Consider the following 21597-nt stretch of genomic DNA (forward strand, 5'->3'; position numbering starts at 1 on the left):
GAAACTGGGGGTGTGTAGTCATACATCTTTGTTTGACTAATCGATTAGTTGATGACTGTGCTGCTCATGGGTTTCTCGGAAACTCACTCAGCATTAAAAATGACTCAGTCTTAGCCCACCCAGATTTCTTGAGACAACTAAACTACCAATTAGACGACTAATCACGTAAGAGGAGTGCCCCATTAAGCAAAAGATAATGGCTGATTATAGCAGATGAGAGGGACAAAGGAAGTGAAACACAAAGAAAAACAAGGCAGAGAGCCCATGGATGTGAAGCGACTCCAGTCCACTTGGTGGTGGTCCACGTCAAATCCAAAATGATGACTAATTGGTGCCGTATTATAGTTTTCTTTGAGACCAACTCTGCAATATCCCATCACCCAAAAAAACATGAAATGTCTAGTTAGGGCTGGGCGATATGGACCAAAAGTCATATCCTGAAATATTTAGGCTGAATATCGATATACGGTATATATCCCAATATTTTTATCACAAAGTGAGAGCAAATGTTCAGTCAAAGTTAAAGTCAAATATGACATGTTACAAGTAGTTTTATTGAAACCGTTTATTTAAGTGAACATAAATACTGTATAACAGGAGTAGCTTTTTTTTTCTTCTTTTTTTTTTTTAAATCAAAGCTCCATAAAGTGTACATTTCAATAAAAAAATATCTTAAATAAAAGCTGCAGCTTGCCTGGAGCAAGGATCACAGTGCACAATTTGAACTATATTGATATGCGATATGGTCTAATTCCATATCACATTTAAAATATATAGATATATCTTTTATATTGATATATCGCCCAGCCCCATGTCTAGTTTACAATGTGTCATAGTCCGTTTTTCAAACATAATATTGTGTTAATGACGTTGTCATACTGCTTATTACTAATGTAATACAAGATGAATGTAATGCCATCTTTGCAGGTTACTGATGTTGGCTACTTTTAATTTGCCAGAACGTGTTTGCATAAAATCCAACGGGTTTCAGATTGTACACCTGACTGGAAAAAAAACATTAAATGAACCAAATCAATATTTTTTGTTTTTGTTATTATCTTTAAGTCCCAATTCAAACTCGTACATATATGTATATAAAACATATAAATTACAAGTTCTAGATTTGAGCCTCGTTACTCAATGACAGCACTGTAAACCAATCAAGTCTTTTTGTTTTTTTACTCCACTGTGCAGTTGTGTGAATTGTGAACTCCCGCCTGCATGTGGATCTCCCCTCCCCCTCTCCAGGGTTACTGGTCTTTTGAAGTGACAGATTGCATTGGCAAGCCCAGCTCTGCCTCACATGGCCTACGTGAGGTCAGCAGGGCTAGCTGTCTGTCGGTGACAGATGGTAGCATGTAGGCCTTGCCAGCTAGCCTCGCTTGATGGGCAGCTAAACCTGCTCTAGGCGGCTCGTGTCCATCTGAATGCAGCAGGTCAGTGAGGGCCACTGAATCAACGGTGGTTATCTCACTGTGAGCTGACGTGCTGGCTCGGATTAGGAGACCTCGCTAAAGTCAAAATCACTTTAAGAATCTCTTTAGAAGGTAAAGTCTGTTGCAGGAACAAGTCACGGTTCCTGCACTGGGATATATAATCCTCATGCTGTAAATCATGATGCAATGACCTAAAGAACATCAAGAACAATGTCATTTTAATATTTTTGACTGATCTAAGTGTAGGGTTGTCACGATACTAAGATTTTCAACTCGATACCGATACTCAGCGAAATATTCGATACTCGATACCATTTTCGATACCACAAGGATAAAAACAAAGACCCCAAAATTTAACAGAAATATTTTTAACAACAAGAAAAATGCAACATGTAAAAATGAACAGAACCACAGGTTAAATATTTATAATCAAAAACATTTGTGCAAAAAGAAACTGCAACTATGATAACAAGCTGCAGGTCTGAGGTAGTGCAAAAAAAAAATAAATACAATAAACAATAACAATTAGAACAATATTTTTTAAGCTGTGCACAATATTAGGCAAGCTTGATAAGTCGACTTTTCTTTGCTTCATTCTGGGACTTCAAGAGAGAAAATAACACTTTTCATAGATACTTTTGAAAATGAGTATCGTATCCGGATACAACGTTTTAGTATCGATACTTTTTTGAGTATCGATACTTTTGACAACCCTATCTAAGTGCAACATTGATCTATAAGTGCAACATCTCCAATGCTAAGTTTTACATTGTCACGACATCCCAGATTAAAGCTTAGTTTTCAGTTGTTGGGAGTGTTTTTATTGTAGTAAGCTGTTAATCCACATTCCCTTACCTAAGAGCCTGGCGAGCATCTATTTCAAGCAGGAGGCACTGCGACAGACAAACAGGATGAGCCAGTTTATTGACAGCCAGGGGTATTAGGTGACCGCAGGGAGGTGTGAATGAGGATGGAATGTTATGTAGAATAAGATGTGATGAACTCCATGAACTGACAGCACGCCACACAATTTTTATAGATAACAAATATACTTAAAGCATTGTTCATAAAAAAGCAAATGTGTCCTGTACAAGCTCTGTAAAGTGGACAGTCTGTAAACAATTAACTTACAAAACGGCCCTCAGAGGTTGGGTGGGAGGTCTGCACTGTGCAACTAGAGCAATTGAAGCTTCAGTCTCTTGATACATTCAGCCTGTTAGAAGAAAATGTTCAACTTGGCCCCTTTTTAAAAAAAAAAAAAAAAAAAAAAAAAACTTGCTTCAAACAGTCCTGCCCATCAAAGAGTCTTTTTAACAGCCTATTTAACTCGCAGCAGGGGTGAGCGATATAGTCAAAATCACAATATATATAATTTCTAGGGCCGGGACTTTAACGCGTTAATTAATTACACAAAAATGAACGCGTAAAAAAATTGACGCAAATCGCACTTATTTTTGCACAACGGAACGTTTCTCACTGGATGAGTTTCAGGCGGACCGATTATACTGGAGCACCAACTAGCGTTCATGAGTTCAGACAACAACAAACCACAGTGAACATGAAGGAAGAAGCTGATGAGACGCTTTGGTTGGCCCCGTGGATGATGGGACATTTAGTTACTAAAAACCAACGTATGGAAGCGTCGATAAGAGCATGGTTGTGTGCAAGCTATATGCTAAATGCTAAATAAGCTATTGCTACACTTAATGGCAAAAATTGCACTGGTCTGTTGGACTTGAACAAAAATAAACAATATTTTTGTTGCTTAAGCTTATGTATTCAGTCATTATTCAATGGTATAATAAAAATCCATGTGAAAAAAATTACTTCTCACTGTTCTCAGGTCAAATATTTATATGCGATTAAAATGCGATTGATTTGGATGAATTAATTACAAAGCCTCTAATTAATTTGATTAATTTTTGTAATTGAGTCCCGGGCCTAATAATTTCATATCGCAGCAACTGTATACATCACGATACAGTGATAGTTTTGTAAATTCTACTGAGAAATGGTTCAAAATAACCAGACCGCACTTCATCACATTTAAATATAAATTCCGTAACAAAGATAACTGCTTCACGAAAGTTAAAAACAAAAGACCCAGAATAATAAAACTAAAATTCTTTCAAAGCAGAAGCTTAAAGGTTCCTGAGTACAACACATTCAAGTAGGGGTTTTTACAATTCCTCAATCAAAAAAAACGATTAAAAAGAGACTTCAGTTTTCATTATAGAATGAAACTGACAATATGGCCTTGGTGGTACATTCAAGAAAATAAATGGCTGTCATAACACACTCGATACTCTTTAATAGAAGAATTTGAAAATGTAAATGTCCGGGTATAAAACCAATCATCTGTTGAGCTTTCGTCTAGCATAGCAATCAGTGCTGAAAAAATGTTTTTAAATTCAATATTTAATCAAATTCTGACCTTGAAGTCAGAATTTGTCTAATGGAATCGTGGATTTGGACAATCCTGATGCCCCTCATTTCAAATGTCACAGGTTATATAAATGGGATGCCTCCTCTCTATTTTCACCTCCACTCTCCTCTTCATGTCTAAGCAAATCAAGTTACCTTGACAAGCAACTGGATTCACAAGATTGCTCAAGATCACAATTACAAGAAGACTCAACAAACACAACAAACTTTTCCACAAAACATGGAGGAAACGGTGCTGGTTGATAAAACGCAAGAGCTAGTTCTCAAGAAAAAAAAACAATGGTTCAGTAATTTGGAGGTATCTTGGATTGCAGATGAAGAGCAACACGACGTAGTTTGCAAAACATGCCGCAAGCAAATTGCTTTAAAAGGTCAAAGGTTCTGAATTTGATAGTCTTTAAAAAAACAGGTTGATGATGAATACTTGTGGCATTGAGTTAAAACTAAACACTTTGCACATTTTGTTAAAAATACCAATATATATAATATATTGCTATTTGGCCTAAAAAATATTGGGATATGAGTTTTGGTCCGTATAGCCCAGCCCTACTTTGCTGTATACTCTGTTCTCAAGACTGAAAAATCTAACTTGACTTTAATTTATTCAAATATTTAAATTAAAGTATGAAGGATACAATTTGTACGAGAGCTGAGATCGTAAGAGATCAGTCTTGGAGCGTATTTTTGGCAGTGGACGGTTTTGGTTGACAGCTTAATTCTGTACCTCTAAAAGGGATGTGGACAAAAAAACAGCACCAAACCTAAAGTCATGCCCTACCACCCAGGCCCGATCTGTATTTAACTCTCGCTTTCCGTCTTTTCATTCCTCTCTGATTCTCCTCCTCTTGGACTAAAGAGGTTCTGAGCACCAAGGTTACCCAGGGACAAACCCTCTGCAAGTGGTGTGGAATTTTTAGCTTCCTTTAGGACACAGTGGAGAAGCGTCTGAAATATTTGTGGTGTATTTTGAGAATGGGGGCACACTGGAAGAGGCGTAGCACACAGGCTAATTTCTAGACAAACTGCTGCACTGAATCAATACTGAGAGCTGAATCACTCCAAAACAAAGACTTCTTTCTCCTCTCTCTTCTCCACAACACTGCATGAATAAAAACAACAACAACACACATCCGAAAATGTCATTTCGTCTTGCTCCTGAGGTCATGAAAAACATTTTACGTGCATAAATAAAAGGAGTTGGGGGAAGGTTGAAAGGTTTCTACGGGGCAAAAACAAATTGATGTGTTGTTTGTCTTTAAGTCCTCGCCCGCAGAGCTCTGATTCAAAGTCAGTAATTGGTCAGTACAGAGCTACTCCCCCACACAGCAACACAAACATTTGAAGCCAATATGATCACTTGTTCCTGAACTATTTTATCAATCTGTTACAGATTCATACCACAATAGATTTGTTTCCTATGCTACATGCAAAAATAACTTGATTCTTAGTTTCTCTTGCTGACTGTTATGAAAATGAGAATCATGCCCCAGTGCTCCCAGGCCATTTATGTAAATAGCACACTGGATGACTAAGTACCACAGTGGTGAGTTATAGCATCATGAATGAAATAAACAAGCAGGGCTGAGGGCTCTACAGTGAGCAAAACAAAAAGCCTTACAATAAGGCTGACCTGACATTAACACAGCCTGCTGCCAAAATGGGTGGTAGCTGTAGCACGGCTGTCACAGCAAAGCATCTCGCTTCCACCACAGAACCAAAATGAACAATGTCACTAAGTCAGGCAGAAAAGTCCTCGGCTATCCGAGCGTAAACACGTCCATCGCCATGGAGAATGATGGCTTCTACCCTGCATTGTGCGCTGCTGGGGAGAGTTCACAGGAAATCTGCTGGATCAAAACAGGAAGAGTGCGCAGTTCTTCTTAATGGGAAAAAAAATTAAGCTTTTAAACTTTCTGTCAAGCTCAACAAGAATGAATTATTATTATTGTGTAGTTTATAAAATATAATTTACATTAATATACAGTGTTTCCTCTAGGATTTTTTTCAACAGCGGGGATATAGGATAATTTGTACCCTGGATGTCCCCCGCTTCTAAATATCAACAATTTAAAAAAAAAACTATTAAAATGACACTCAACTGCAAAACAGGCTCTAGTGTTTCCCACAAGATTATGAGACTATGACGAGGGAACCTGAACAAAGTAAGGGGGTCCGGTTGCATGCTCCTCCAGTGAAAATTTTTGCCCTAAAGCCTCAATTTGGTGACCTCTTGCACATTCTAATGCCACTATTCCATCTTAATCATTGAATATTTTAACTAATTGTTGCAAGGAGAGTAAGGGTTCTTCTATATTTTATTTAAGGCATCATATTTTGACAGTCTTCTTGTAAATAATGTGGTGGATAATCTGTTAACACATCCATGTGCTCTCTTTTTGAAAGCTACATGTGTTGCTTTTATTTTGTAGGCGTTATTTCCGTCAGGCTTAGCGTATCGGGCCGCCACTACTAAATGAATATAGCGGAAATCCTGATACGTCAAATCGATATCTTATTTGCCATGCCCACCTGCCAGTCAAAATATCATTCATCATGTCATAAGCTGTAAACAGACTGTGCTAGCTAGCTTGCAAGAAGGGTGCCCTGGCCATAAGGTTTGAACTGAATGGAGGGAAACAGTGGCACTAACAACGCCACTGTGTCTCTGCAGACTCAAACACTTCACAAATCTGAGCTACACAGCTCCCTTAGCTACAAGCACTTTACATAGTGAGACGAGCCAAATCAACAGTTGCTAGCGGCAAGCCGGTGAATTCATTCATAATGTCTGACTGGAGTGGCAGCGTTCATATTTGGGCTCTCACAATGAACCAGTGAGCAAGAGATACACATTCTCTGCAGATACACACACCAGCACACACTTCTAGTGGGTCAATGATGTTTGAGAGTGATTATTTAGTATGAAACTATACAAAAATTCAACACATATCAAGCAACAGTTAAGACCATTATTGTGAAAGGTCAAACCACTAAATCAATATTGCCCCAAGAGTTATAGGTATTTCATATTTAGGCTAGAACTCTCCATGACCCATGAGAAGAGAATAGGCAGGAGGAAACATTTAAAGTTCACTCACCACAGTAGTAAGTCTGTATGCCCCACCAGTAAGTTCAGTCAGGGCCTTGGACCATGGGCTCAGAACCTGCAGGAACAAGGGTAGGAGACTCAGTTAGAGGCTCCTCAATCAGGTTACATGACAGGAAACCAAAGTATTTTATGAATCTGCAGAGCTGTTGCATCCCAAAACAAACGTCACATCATGCCATTAAAAGATGCTATCATGTATTCAAATGTTACCCGAACACAAGCCATGTTTCAAAGAGTTTCTATGGTACGTCACTGTATGAGACAATGCAACAGACAAAAGCATGTCATGAATCTTCAAAGGCCACTGGAAAGTTAATTTATGGTAGAAAACAAATTTTAAATATGATTTATTTGTCAGATAAAACAGGGTATGCTTTTGACCTGGCTACCTTATGAAGTCACTACCAAAGTGCTGTCCTGTTTGGTTATTTGACGCTTTCAGTGTGTTTTCAGTTCAAGAAAGTTAAATGTACATTAAGTTGCCTAAAAATGTCTTGTTTGGCATTTGGTTGTACTTACAGACTCTATGGAGTCTGCGGTTCATTTTGCACCTGTCTAACCAAGCTGCCAAGTGCTATCTGATAACTTTACCCTCTTGTCCAAATGTGGTCACTTCTCCAAAAAACCAAGATGGCAACAGCCATAATGTCAAACCCAAGGCTGTTTATACTATACTTGGAAACAATCTGAAATTTATCTCATATTTGGTATTTTTATCTCCACGAAGCCAAATGATGCAGGATATTTAGACTATATCCTTTAGAGATCTCTAGTGGTGCTAGAGAGCAATGTTCCTGTGTTACTCCACAGGTCACCTTTAAAGCAGATTCAATGCATATGCCACTTAATGGGGCAGGCAGCAACAATTTGTCAGTTTTTGCAGTTTTTACACCAGTGAAAATCCTGAGGATGTAATATAATCCACATGAAGCTTCAGCCAGCAGTACATGGGGACTGAATGGTCTAACCATGTGACTGACTCTCATTCAGAAGTCTGAACAATGGTTCACCTCTTCAGTGTGAGGACAGAGGGAGACAACAACCACCATCATAGCATGTTCACTGCCTGCATTTACAGCAGATAGGCATCATGAAAGAAACATGAGATGTAAAGTAATGCTCACAAAAACCCTGCAACCCTACACTACATTTGTAGAGCCACACTTTTTGTGATCCCGTGATTAATTTCTTGAGTTATTTAGGCTGCACACAGAGGTGAAGTTACAGTGTTGCTGGATTGCATAATACTGAGAAGTGCACTGAGCAGTTCCAGGCTCCTTTTCTTGGCTCGCTGCTTCCTTTCCTATTCCCCCTGACCTTGATTCCTTCTCTGCCTCTTTCCTTTTAGTCATCCTTTCCCTTGATTTTTGTCTGTCTTTCCCTCCCTCCTGCCTCTCTCCACAGTGCCATCAAAGCTGTGGCAGAGGCTGCAGTGCAAAAGTAGAGATAATGTTACCACAAAGGAAGCAGGAGTAACTGGGTGTGGCCATAGAAGAGCTGAATTGTTGAGTGTTGCTGAAGGCTTGCTGGTGGACACGGCCCTGGCACAACAGGAATGAGGTTTGTAAGCAGCTAGTCATCTCTTTGACCCAATGTGAAATATGGAACACCTGCCTTCATCAGTTTCACCATTTTAACAAGGAAAGACGAACACCAACATAGTCTTACATATGACAGCACTCAGGGGAGGAGCTCAGGGTGAACTTGCCACACAAATATATATATATATTAATAAGGGCAGGGACTTTAACGCATTAATTAAGATTAATTAACTACACAAAAATTAACTCGTTAAAAAATTGACACATTTTAATGGCACTTATTTTTGTACCGCGGAACGTTTCTCACTGGATGAGTTTCAGGCGGACCGATTATACTGGAGCACCAACTAGCGTTCATGAGTTCAGACAACAACAAACTACAGTGATCATGAAGGAAGAAGCTGATGAGAGCGCTTTGGTTGGCCCCGTGGATGATGGGACATTTAGTTACAAAAAACCAATGGATGGGCTGAAATTCATTAGATTTTTTTATACCAGCTGTTGGTAAATCAACATAGTCTGTTATGGCCTCTGAAGCAACCCCTGACCTCTAATAGTCAGGGTTTCCAATGTTCTGAAAGTACTTGAAAGTATTGTGTTTTACTTTTATTGTGTTAAAAACAAAGTATTCTAGTTTACAGAAGGTCTACCTACCTATAGGCTACCTGAATTTCTGAAATGTACTACATTTCTAAATATGCTATTGCTACACTTAATGGCAAAAATTACACTGGTCTGTTGGACTTGAACAAAAATAAACAATATTTTTGTTGCTTAAGCTTATGTATTCAGTCATTATTCAATGGTATACTAAAAATCCATGTGAAAAAATTTACTTCTCACTGTTCTCAGGTCGATTAAAATGCGATTAATTTCGATTAATTAATTACAAAGCCTCCAATCAATTAGATTAATTTTTTTAATCAAGTCCCGGCCCTGATATCAATTACACGCAATGAGTTAATTTAATATAAGCTCACATAAACAACCTGCACACTTCCCCTAATGCTGATGCTGCTGCCTAATAGAAGTTCAAAAAGAAACGCTGATGCACTGCAGTTCTTTAGGATTGAACAGTATAACTACCTGGGTAGATTAAATGGGGCACAAGAAGTAAATAAATACTTTTTTGGATTCAGAAAAAAGCAGCAATTCAACTAAGTGAACAGGCAGGACACCTCAGCTTGGCACAGTTGGCATTTTTTTCTTTGACTTATTGAGATTAGAGAACTGGAACAGCAGCCAGATTGATTTTCACCCAGCACAGCTCATTTAAGTATTGACATTGGAACCGTTTCAACATACGAGTGCAAGTCCGTGTTAAAGCTGGTTTGTTTTGCAGGTCGGTCGGTGAGGCTGGGTGGAACATGGGGACAGGGTTTGAGAACTGGTTGTAGTGGAGAACCAGGTCCAAATTGTTCGATTCATTAGAATTGCATCCCTCTTATTAATTCCTTTTGTTGATGCAGGCATGGTTTTCTGACGTTTTCTGAGTTAAAATCATGCGTATACACTGCTGGAAACTGAAGCAACGAAGCATGGCTGAGAAGAAATAAAAGCCTGGCCTAATTTCAAGGAAAAATTGCTGCTTTCCCAACCAAGTTGTAACATCCATTACAGGAAATACACATCGTGTTAGAAAAACATTAGCGCCACGCAGGCAGGCGATTTTTTCTTTGACAGAAAAACAAATAAATTGCTGTAAAAATACGTGTTCGGACAGAAAATTGATCAGAAATCAATTAGTGAATCAATTAAGAATCTGAAGCAGAATTTGTGCCAGCATCTGTCCCAATAAAATCTTATGATTTCCCATCTCTCGTGTAACAAAGGGTTAACACTGAGTACAATCCTGGCATCTGTCAGGCTCTGATTCTCAAAAGCTCTCACACACTGTAGGATTGGGCGATGCTTAACAAATTGGCTTATACGATGTCCACATGAAACATCACAACAGACGGTGATATCATTGTTTTTGGGGGTCGTCTTGTGTGCTCCACCCATAAAGGTTAGGGTTTAGTGTAAACCACAACTTTCATCAAAAAACAACAATATATTAAATATTTGGACAATAAAATTGTATTTTGCAAAACCCTGAATTGAATCTAACTAACCACCTCATCACAGTTTAGCATTACATATGGAGGATCCAGGACATGGAACTCACTTCCTCCTTACTTAGTCAACCTTTCTCGTTTATCATTTAAAAAATCTTTTTTTTTTATTTCTATTTCTATTTCTATTTCAATAACCTATTCTAATTCTTGTTTCATTGCTATGTTGTGCCTTTGTTTTGTTTTTCTACTTTCTTGATCTGTATAATTCTATGTTCCTTGTTCTTTTTTTATTTTTATGTTACATTAGGAATTCAATCCCCATGGGGTTTTCTGGGCTTTCCTGTTATGTCTTTATTTTGTTTCAATATGTATATGGAATATATAAATTGTATTATTGTTGTTGCTGTGCCGAATAAATCAAATCAAAATCAAATAGCAGCAAATATCTTTGTCTAATAAAACATGAGATGAGATCATATTCCCGATTAACATAATTTGTTACCTTTGTATGAACTTGGGTCGTTAAAAGTATCGATACTCAAAAAAGTATCGATACTAAAACGTTGTATCCGGATACAATATTCATTTTCAAAAGTATCGATCCAACATCTTATTAAGCAGCTATGCCATACAACCCTTATTTTTTGCACTACCTCAGACCTGAAGCTTGTTATCATAGTTGCAATTTCTTTTTGCAACTGTTTTTTATTATAAATATTTAACCTGTGATTCTGTTCATTTTTACATGTTGCATTTTTCTTGTTAACAAAAATATTTCTGTTAAATTTTGGGGTCTTTGTTTTTATCCTGGTGGTATTGAAAATGGTATCTAGTATCGAATATTTTCCCGAGTATCGGTATCGAGTTGAAAATTTTAGTATGGTGACAACCCTAGTATGAACATACAAAAAGCAACTAAAGTTGATTTGACAATTATTTTTACTGAGGTTTGTGACAGCGTTATGAAGGTATTACGCTATACCATAGTATTTAGCAAATCCAAAGTTATAATGCCACCAAAGCCCTTAATATATCTACTTTTGTGTCCTTTTTGATTGCCATGCCAATCTTATGCTACCCCATGGTGAAATACTATATAATTTGTTGGCAGTGTAGTCACCATTAGTATAATCATTACTACACCTCATTACTACACCTACCATTATGTTCATAGTAGACTATGAAGACAGCAAAAGGCCTCGCTGTGTGATTGCAGTTTGTTTTTTTTTGCTTTGTCACAGGACTGTGTATTTCTACTGGTCACACCGAGGCATGAAAACCACTGTAGTCTGTCAAGCGGTAGCTGCGGCGGTCAAGCCTTCAGGAAAGAGTGTGAGTCAATTGTGACCACACCGGCATTGTAGGATCACATGGTGCACACTATCAAATAAATGACCTTTTCCCCCCCATTCATAATCGCCAAAGGAACCGCCTTAAAAATATTTATCAGGGTTCGTACACTTTTTCAGTGGTTAAATTCAAGCATTTTTCAAGGACTTTCATGGTCCATTTTCAAGCTTTTCCAGTATCTTACGTCTGTTGTAAATTGCATGTTTTAGATGAGTACTTGCATACTAAAAGGGGGAGATTTCACTTAACCATACCAACAGCGAGTGTGTTACACTTCTAGGAGGAATGGTCTTCATTTCAGATAGGCTACTCATTATTTTTTTACATTGAACATGTGATTATCTATAGTCTATAGATGGATATAGTCAGATTGCAAGATAAATACAGTAAGCATTTCAAGCATTTACAAGCACTTTATCCAAAATCCAAGCACTTTTTAAACTTTGAAAATACAACATTTTCAAGGATTTCAAGCACCCGTACGAACCCTGATTAATACATTTCTAGTTTGTGGCTGCAGAGAGAGAAGAAGAAGAGCCTTTTGACGTAGACGAAAGTCGAGTTGTGAGCAACTGAAGATACATACAGAAACGGACTGCGCCTTCCGTCTGTACTTACTATTACTGCATTAATTGTCCTAATTCATGCAGTTTCTGAAGGCTTACAGTCAAATGAAATAATACCAATACTGGCCGAAATCATGGGGGCAGTCTTAAAGTTGCATAACATCCCTTTAATGTCAGGCTCTGCATCTGTGTTTTACGAGGGCTTATACAGTTAACATTAATGCCATTCATAACAGATCATATCAACTCTTCTCCAGCACTGGTTAATTGAATTGTGTGCGTATGGGGAGATAATGTGACGTAACGAGCAGGGCTGCCAACAAATATAAAGCATGACGGCGAAATACAGGAACAATTTTCGATCACTCTCACTTTGCTAAAAGACAAGTTACTTGGCTGTCCCTTACATCTCTCTTCTCTGCCACAAGAGGAAGTGTAATCCATGTCAGACACATCAACCACAAATCAAATGGAACCGTAACATCACACCAAGACAGAAACGTTTCTGTGTCCTTGTCTGTATGGGGAGCTTATGTACCACAGGCTTTTAACTCAACAATAATGCCCCATCATAAACATAGGTCATATCACTTAGTACAGTGTTACCCATATATTTCCCATATTTTACATTAGAAAAATCACACGGCATACCACCAAACAAAAATGTCAAAAAGACAGTAAAAAACACCCTAAATATGTTAAGAACTGCATGTGTCATCTGTCACAATTCCAACCTTCCTCCTTTATCTGGCCTAGGAACTGACAAAAGTGATCCAAAACAGACTGTAAGCCAGCGGCGACTTTGCACATGCACAATTCATTTGCAGACTGAACGCTGAGGGGTTAACATCTCTGCAGCTAGGAGAGACTGCTGCAGGAGGACTGGGCCGCTTGTGAGTGCTTTGGGACGGGCCCACGGCAGCACACGCTGGAAGGACTCTCCAAAAGACTCCAATAACACCAGAAAAAGTCGCTAGATTTGTCTCAAGTAGCTTTTTTGAAAAATAGTCACTGGATGGTAGGGCTGGGCGATATATCGATATAAAAGATATATCGATATATTTTTAAATGTGATATGGAATTAGACCATATCGCATATAACAATATGGTTCAATTTTTTTTCTTTTATGTATAAATGCTGCCTTTACTAGGGTTTGTCATATTTAGTTATTTCGTAATGTTCATTATTCTTTTCTCATATAAATATATTTATTTTGAAAAAAGATTGGCCTATTTTATTTCACAGGCTGTTTTTATTTAAGATATGTTTTACCTTTTGTGACATGTCATATTTGGTCATATTTGGACATATTTCCTCTCACTCTGCAACAAAATATCGGGATGTATATCGTATATCGATATTCAGCCTAAATATATCAGGATATGACTTTTGGTCCATATCGCCCAGCCTTACTGGAGAGGTCTGAAAAGTTGGTAAATATATCGACAAAGTTGCTAAGTTGGCAACACTATTCCAGCTGCTCGACATATCGTGCTGATACACTGCTCTCTGTTGGAAGAGCATTTAATTGTTCTGCCTCTCACTTAGAGTACCAATCAGGTAAAATTGGATAATCTTCCACAGCATACTTGATGATTTCTCACGGCACACTTGTGTGCCGCGGAACAGCGGTTGGGAATCACTGACTTAGTACATGTTAACACCACAAATCCACGATGAGATCAGTCTTCTTTATAAACTGACCAATCTGACGCCACATGAGGCAAGCTCAAGCAAAGCATAGATCCTTCAGATATAACCCCGCATTACAGATAAATACATCAACTTCTGAGGCAGCGCTGAGCCCCGGCTATCCCTGATAATAATGCAACACAATACATCAGAGTGCTGCGAGGATCCCATGACATTTAGCTGGAGTTAAATACACCTCGGCTTTCTCTCTCTCATGAAGAACGAAGACGCGTCTCAATGGGGGGAAACCCTGTCTAGTAAAATACTAAATCAAAGTCACAAGGAGCCGGTTATGCCTGGTTGACACGACACAACTTTCAAAAATGTCAGATCACCACACTGTTCAAGCTGTCTTGTATTGAGGAGTCACACACTGCAAGATCTTTAACCAAGAGGAATCACAGATAAGTCTCTCCAAACAAAGGTTGTCACCGTAGTCATGCTAGTTGATGTGGTAGTGCTTGTTGCACAAAATAGCCTGTTTTCACACTTCACTATTTCTATTTATAGCCCTCTAGATTTGTCAACAACTATGTGATGCATTTACAACACACACTTCCTGTTCCTGTTGTTGCGGGCAACCCCCGACCCAGCTTCCCTCTTTAGACCGTCATGTAGTGTGAAACAGCCATTAATTGGTGAGATCCAATGTTTTATTTAAATGGAATTCATATTGCAATTTTGCTGAACTATGCAAGATGGCATTTTCAGGATGTGGTCTTATCATTAGCTCATTGGTACATCAGCTGTGCCAATTTAATGTGGTCCGTTCGATCAGAGCTACTGAAAACGTGCCACTACTGCTCCTGACAGAAATGTCGGCAAATGAGTTGCTCTATGCAATAAGGAAGACAATCAGAAAAACAAATAGACAGAAACTAAAACTCTATGCTTGTGTCTTTTATTGCCTTTCCAAAACCAAAATCAGTATGATTTCAGTAAATGTTTAAATAAATCCAATAGGACATGAGATGTTTGACTTTATTCTTTTTTTAATTAAGAAACAATATTTTTTCCACTGTGCTTAACTCAATTTTGCCCCATTTCTATGGGGCAAAATTGAGGGGGGGCGCTGTTGCATTATTCTACCATTAAAGCCGGGAAAGCGAATATGTTGTTTTGTAGTATTTGTAGTTTTTTCCACCCATTTTTGGTCTCTTGGCCTATGAAATGCATCAGAATACATCTGCCACCATTATAGCCAAACACCTATGCACCACGCTGGATTGGAAAGCTTGACGTGCTTAGCAATGCGATCAATTGGAGTTACTTGTGAAAGCAGAAAAAGCACCAGATAAGGGAAAAAAACATTTAGCAGGAACAGAGGTGGTGCACAGATAACAGCAGGATAGTTGTCATATGTTCAGTGGACAATCTCCCACTGCACGGACAGAATAACTAATGAAAACAACCCTTTAGAAGCAAAGGCTAGCCAGGGCACCGATTTCACATGACCAGTGCTTCTGACGTCAACACAGACAGAACTTGGCACTGTTCTAAGTTTGACATACAATCAAAGTGTTGGATATGCTACTAACATCTAATATAATTTCACTTATCTAGTGTCTACATCAGGGATGGGCAACTGGAGGCCCGGGGGCCACATATGGCCTGCAGCCTGACTTGAAGTGGCCCTGAGTACAACTACATGCATTTGAGCATGAAATCTTAAAAGTGCACAGTAAAAATGAACAAAATTACTTCTTGCAATTAATGTTGGTCTGCTGTTCTTGCACTGAAAAAAAATAAATCACAGATAGTGGTTATTTTTTATTTGCTTCAAACATTTTGTATTCCTATTTATACTGTTAAACATGCATTTGAGCGTGAAATATGTTAAGTTACTGCAATGTAAACATGTTTAAAATTTCAGTTTCATCATATCTGGTTAAGTGCACGGTCCTATATGTGACCCTATAGTGTCGATGACAAATTGTGGCCCCCTCCAGCATTTAAGTTGCCCATGGACACACACTGCACACCCACAATGACACTCTACTGAGAAATCTAATGTGTTTGACGAAAACAGAATTGCAACGGTCCACACAGCCAGAGTCAGCAGTCCTCGGGCAGTTCAGCAGTTCACGCTGCAGGACAAAAACTGCACCCACAGTGCAGTTGCAGCATGAGTTTCATGGAGTGTTGGCGGGTCAACCCTGCACTGGAAGCTGCTGAATGCCCACTGTCTTTTCTTCTGGCAACACAGAGACACCAGCTGTATTTGGGCGTTTCCACCGGCCAATAAGCAAAGTGAGCATTCCCGTCATAGTTAACAATCAAGTGTAATGCAACCAGGGACACTTGTGGGTGATTCTCATGAACATGGTACAGCTCATAGCCAAAATCCAAGAGCATTGAATATAAATTTTCTTTGACCCTTTATAACATACACAATCTAAAGTCACTGTTTAATATGAATTTATAATCTATTTAAAATAATAATGTATTTTCTGACATTTTTAGAGACTCATTAGAGACACATTTTTAAATAGAAATAATTATTCTGTTAAATTAAGCATTTTTAAACAAATGTATATTTATTTTTATAAAGCTTATTAAATATTTATTGTATATAAGTGTGAGGAAACCATGACATTTTTATCTGGACGCATTACAGTAATGAAATTGTGAATCAAAAATATGTTTAAAAAAAAAAAATATATATATATATATATATATATATATAGTTTTAGCACAAAACAATGAATTGTGCCTCATTATGGCTGTATTGTTCATTCATATAAAAGTGAAATATATTTAGTTTAATAAAGTATGTCCTTATAATCTTCACAGACATTACTTAGACTGGCTTCATGAGAATCACCCTTGTGTCAATGACTGAACCATTCATTATAAAAGACAATGCAATACAGTCTAGCAGACAAGGCTCTACTCTTTAAAGTAGCATTCAAAGAATCGGACAAGTGAGAAGGATTCTGATGGGAGAACTAATCAATCATTATCAAAATGGGACTGCAACTGAATGATAACAACAATAAAGCACATAAGCAAACAGTGACTGCATGAGTGAATGTATGTGGAGTAACAGTGTCAGGTTATAATAACCACGTACACCTGAATGGATATGATTGGACGAGATGAGTCAGCTGATAGCCACACAGCTGTGAATGATCTGGTGATTGTAAAGCATGACTGAAACAGCTGATGGCTCTCAGCTAATGCTACACTGTGGTTTTTCAAGTCGATAAATAATTTATAATAAACGTACTATTGTGCAAAGGGTCAAGCATAAATGATTTTAAAAACATTTTATGCCACTCAAATGATAGTATAATAGCAAAATTATGCTATTAAGTACACCCTTTCTTAAAACGATGGAAAAATAAAAAAAAATTAAAATATATCAAACAAATATATCAAACAACACAACAACAAACAAAATTCACTCTCAAGCTCTGTGTACAAAAATCAAAAACAAACATTTGTTGACAACACATTAGCTTTAAGTTAGATAAAAGTAACAACAACAACAAGTTGCCAAACACTTATATAAACACAACAGGAGCTATACTATTATGGATGGCGCTGATCGATCGGCAACTGATCGGATTGGCCCGATATGATAAAAAACGATTGATCGCAAAATCAGATCAAAGGTTAAAATCACCGATCCGATCGCATTATATGTACATGTGCTTTACAAGTGTTTGTTATGGTGTGATATACATTCCGGATCCAAAGCCAAAACACTTCCGCTTTAAAACGAAGAAGAAGTGTTGTGGTCCTATACACACCGACAACATGTCTGCGATATGGAACTTTTGCGATATGGAACTTTTTCGAAGTGAGCGAGTCCGATGTCACACACGCTAGCTGCAATTTATGCAAGCGTTGAGTGCCTCGTGGGGGAAACAACCCAACCAGTTATTTACTTGAAGTGTGGTTTGTTTACATGATCCTCAAGGCCTAAGAGAAACGTTAGTGTGAGAGTGAGCAATAATAATATGTTACACTGTACTGTGTAACAATGTGCAATAATGCCACCAATGTTCAGACTGGCATTTTGAGTTTGTTTAGCCTGTTAAATAGGCTAAATTTTTATTTGAATTATATTTTATACGATATATGCAACAATACAGGCATTTAAAATGGATAGTATCAATAAATAAATGACTGAACTTTCAACATGAAGCTCTTGCCTGTTCTTGACTGCCCTATAGAGGCCATTTTGGCATATTGTTTTCCACAGTGCCACTGCTGCTATGAAGGAATATTAAAGTTACTGCTATGCAATAAATAAAGGTCAATCTAGGTAATCTAGTAAATAAATTATTACAAGGTTAACATAAATGAAAGACTGTAGGCCTGTGCATGAGTGGATGAATTGATGGGGGGGGTCGATAACATAATAACGTTGAAGTGCACTAAGGTCTAAGATGAGCTAGGATCATGTTTTTTGGAAGAGGCTTCTGCAGCAGCACTCCTACTGTGCCAACACTGTGTTTCCACTGAAACCACTGTGTTACTTTGAACCAGCCTGATGTGATCTAAAAGCAGCCTAAATTTTCAAACAGCCTTGTCCGACCTCAGTTCTAGCCAGTAAGTTGCTTGTTAGATGCTGGTCCATGTGGCGCAGAACACAAAATTTAACTGCCTCAGTCTCTATAATGTAGCACATTTGGGTCAGTGTAGTCTACATGTCGGAGTGTACTTGGGCAAGATACTGAACCCCAGAGTGCTTCCTGCTCACTGTGTGAGTGTGAATGTGGCACCTTGCACTGTAGCCCCATGCAGCCACCAGTGAATGAAAGTGATTGTGAATGGGTGAAAGCACTTTGAGTAGTCGCAATTGCTACAAAAGCTCTGTATAAAATGCAGTCCATTTCCCATTACTATTTTCTTTTTACAGTAGTTTAACAGTTGGCTATTTATTAACCCCTTTAGGCCTAAAACGCCTGGAAAAAATGCCTGTAAAACCTCTGGGCGATTATAAAATCACCCCCTAAAACCTGAATTGTTTCTGGAAATTCAACAGAAGTGTCAACACCTACTAAATAATAGATTTTTCAGCCTCTGTATTAGATAGAAATTAAATTCAAAAAGTATTTGAGAGCTTATAGCTGTTATATCTGAGCTCCCTCCGCTATAGTCGTCTTCCGCCATGATTTCAGTTCTGGAAAAGTCCCATGTTGCATTGCGACACTCCCACATGTATTCTGATGCAATTCCATTGGCCAAGAGACAGAAAATAGGTGGAAAAAACTACAAAACGACGTATCTGTTTTCCCGGCTATAATGGTAGAATAACTCAAGAGCGCCCCCAGTTTTAATGGTAGAAATGCGGTAATACTTTCCCGGCTTAAATGGGTTAATTGATCAAATAAATAAATACATAGGGAGTACTTGGTTCTGGTAGTTCATCACAAAGGTGGATCAATAACTATTAAGTAAGCAGTAATACAGTTCTCATATTACATACATTTTAAGCAGAAGCTTTTATACAATGTGCCTTACAACATCTGTATTCAACCATGTGTATACAACCCCAAAAAGACTTACAGAATCATGCACATCATCGTCATTTAATATGCTTATCTATTTAACATGCTACTTCTAGAGACAACACAAGATACAGAAAGCATTGGCGTTTGTTTTTTTTAAATAGTAACAAATTTATGTAGCCAACTAAACTGATTTTCCTGTGGTTGGGACGGAAGCTGGAGCACAAATAATCACCCTGGGTCTCTCTGCAGCAGAGGGGAAGAGGGGCCGCAGGCCTGTAAACTTCAAAACCTTGTGGATAAAGAGGGGGAGGGCCACCCAGCACAGACACATTCTTCACAATGTTGAACTTGACCCCTGGGGTTGCCACACACACACACCATGTGACTGCTGTCAATGCAGTGTGTGTGTGTGTGTGTGTGTGTGTGTGTGTGTGCATATAAGCAGACCTGAGTGTGTGTGTGTGTGTGTGTGTGTGTGTGTGTGTGTTTTAAATCTTCACAAATCATGGAGCTGCTCAGCATTTTATGGAACAATTGTACATGCATTTTTGCACATGGTGACTTAGAGCATATTATTTAATTTATATAAAACATTATAATCAGTTCAGTTGGCTTATAATCACAGTCATTACAATTTCCTTCCACACAGTTTTGTGCGGATCAGAACATATAGAACAGAACAGAAGTGTTGCACCAGTTGTGTAGTTGTTGACACATATAGGCAGACAACCATTCACACCTACAGGTAGGCTTGGGTGGGTTTTCATACAGTCATACCTTCCTGACATTCCACCAGGGTATGGTATGTGACGTTATTATATAAAAATCCCCAAGAGTATATAATCATTCATAGAAACAGAACCATTTGTGTGTCCATAAATGCAGCCTTTAGCGTAGCAGTGCTAACCGCCTCATCGCACAATGAACAAAATGTTCCCATTGACAAAAGTTAGTTGTCTACTGATGTAGGGCTGGGCGATATATACATATAAAAGATATATCGATATTGTTTTAAATGCGATATGGATTTAGACCATATCGCATGTATCGATATAGTTTTTTCTTTATTTATATATAAATGCTGCCCTTACTAGGGTTTGTCATAATTAGTACTTTTTTAACGTTCGTTATTCTTTTCTCATATAAATATATTTATTTCATAAAAAGGTTGGCTAAAAAGGCTTTTTTATTTCATAGGCTTTTATTTAAGATATTTTTTAAATTTAAATGTGCACTTTATGGAGCTTTGATTTTTTTTTTTTTTAAAAAGGTGCTCCTGTTGTTTAATAGTATTTATGTTCACTTAAATGAAAAGTTTCAATAAACTACTTGTGTCATATTTGGCTTTGCCTTTGATTAAACATTTGCTTTCACTTTGCGATTAAAATATCAGAATATATATCATATATCGATATTCAGCCTAAATATATCGGGATATGACTTTTGGTCCATATCGCCCAGCCCTATACTGATGCAAATAATGATGAAGCTGTACACGTCACTGCTTGGGCTAAAATTAGCTTTATGTACTTACAGATGGAGCTGCTTCCATAAAACTGTATGTACACTTAAAGGTCACCTATTCCACCAAAGAACAATGTTTCTCATGGATATCGTCTCTTGAAAAAGCCAGTAAATACAATGACACAGCGTCATGAATTTCGCAGCCGCCCTGTATGCTTTACCGGTTTTATCATGTCCAAAATCCCAAACTATCCCTTTAATCATGCTGTCACAATGCGGATTGTGGCTTTCACCATGACGGATGAAAATCTAAAAATGAAAAATGCTAAAACTAGCCGCCAGATATAACTTGGGCGACCATTTATATACCTGACAGCGCGCCCATGTAAACTCTTAGGTTGTAGCATATAAACAAGCTGCTCTTCAATCATAGAGGTCCTACAGAAAAATTTGTTTTATGTCAAAAATTGT

General features: G+C 38.0%; 1 protein-coding gene across 1 annotated transcript in view; it reads right to left on the reverse strand.

The window, feature by feature from the left end:
* Positions 1–21597, reverse strand: part of tbl1xr1a (TBL1X/Y related 1a) — a 59904-nt gene that overhangs the window by 33389 nt on the left and 4918 nt on the right. Inside the window, exon 2 of the mRNA XM_059340584.1 lies at positions 6980–7045. The gene's annotated coding sequence lies outside the window, so the exon portion shown is untranslated. The remainder of the gene's footprint in view (positions 1–6979; positions 7046–21597) is intronic.

This window comes from Centropristis striata, chromosome 9, assembly GCF_030273125.1.
Source record: "Centropristis striata isolate RG_2023a ecotype Rhode Island chromosome 9, C.striata_1.0, whole genome shotgun sequence".
In the NCBI taxonomy this organism is placed as follows: Eukaryota; Metazoa; Chordata; class Actinopteri; order Perciformes; family Serranidae; genus Centropristis; species Centropristis striata.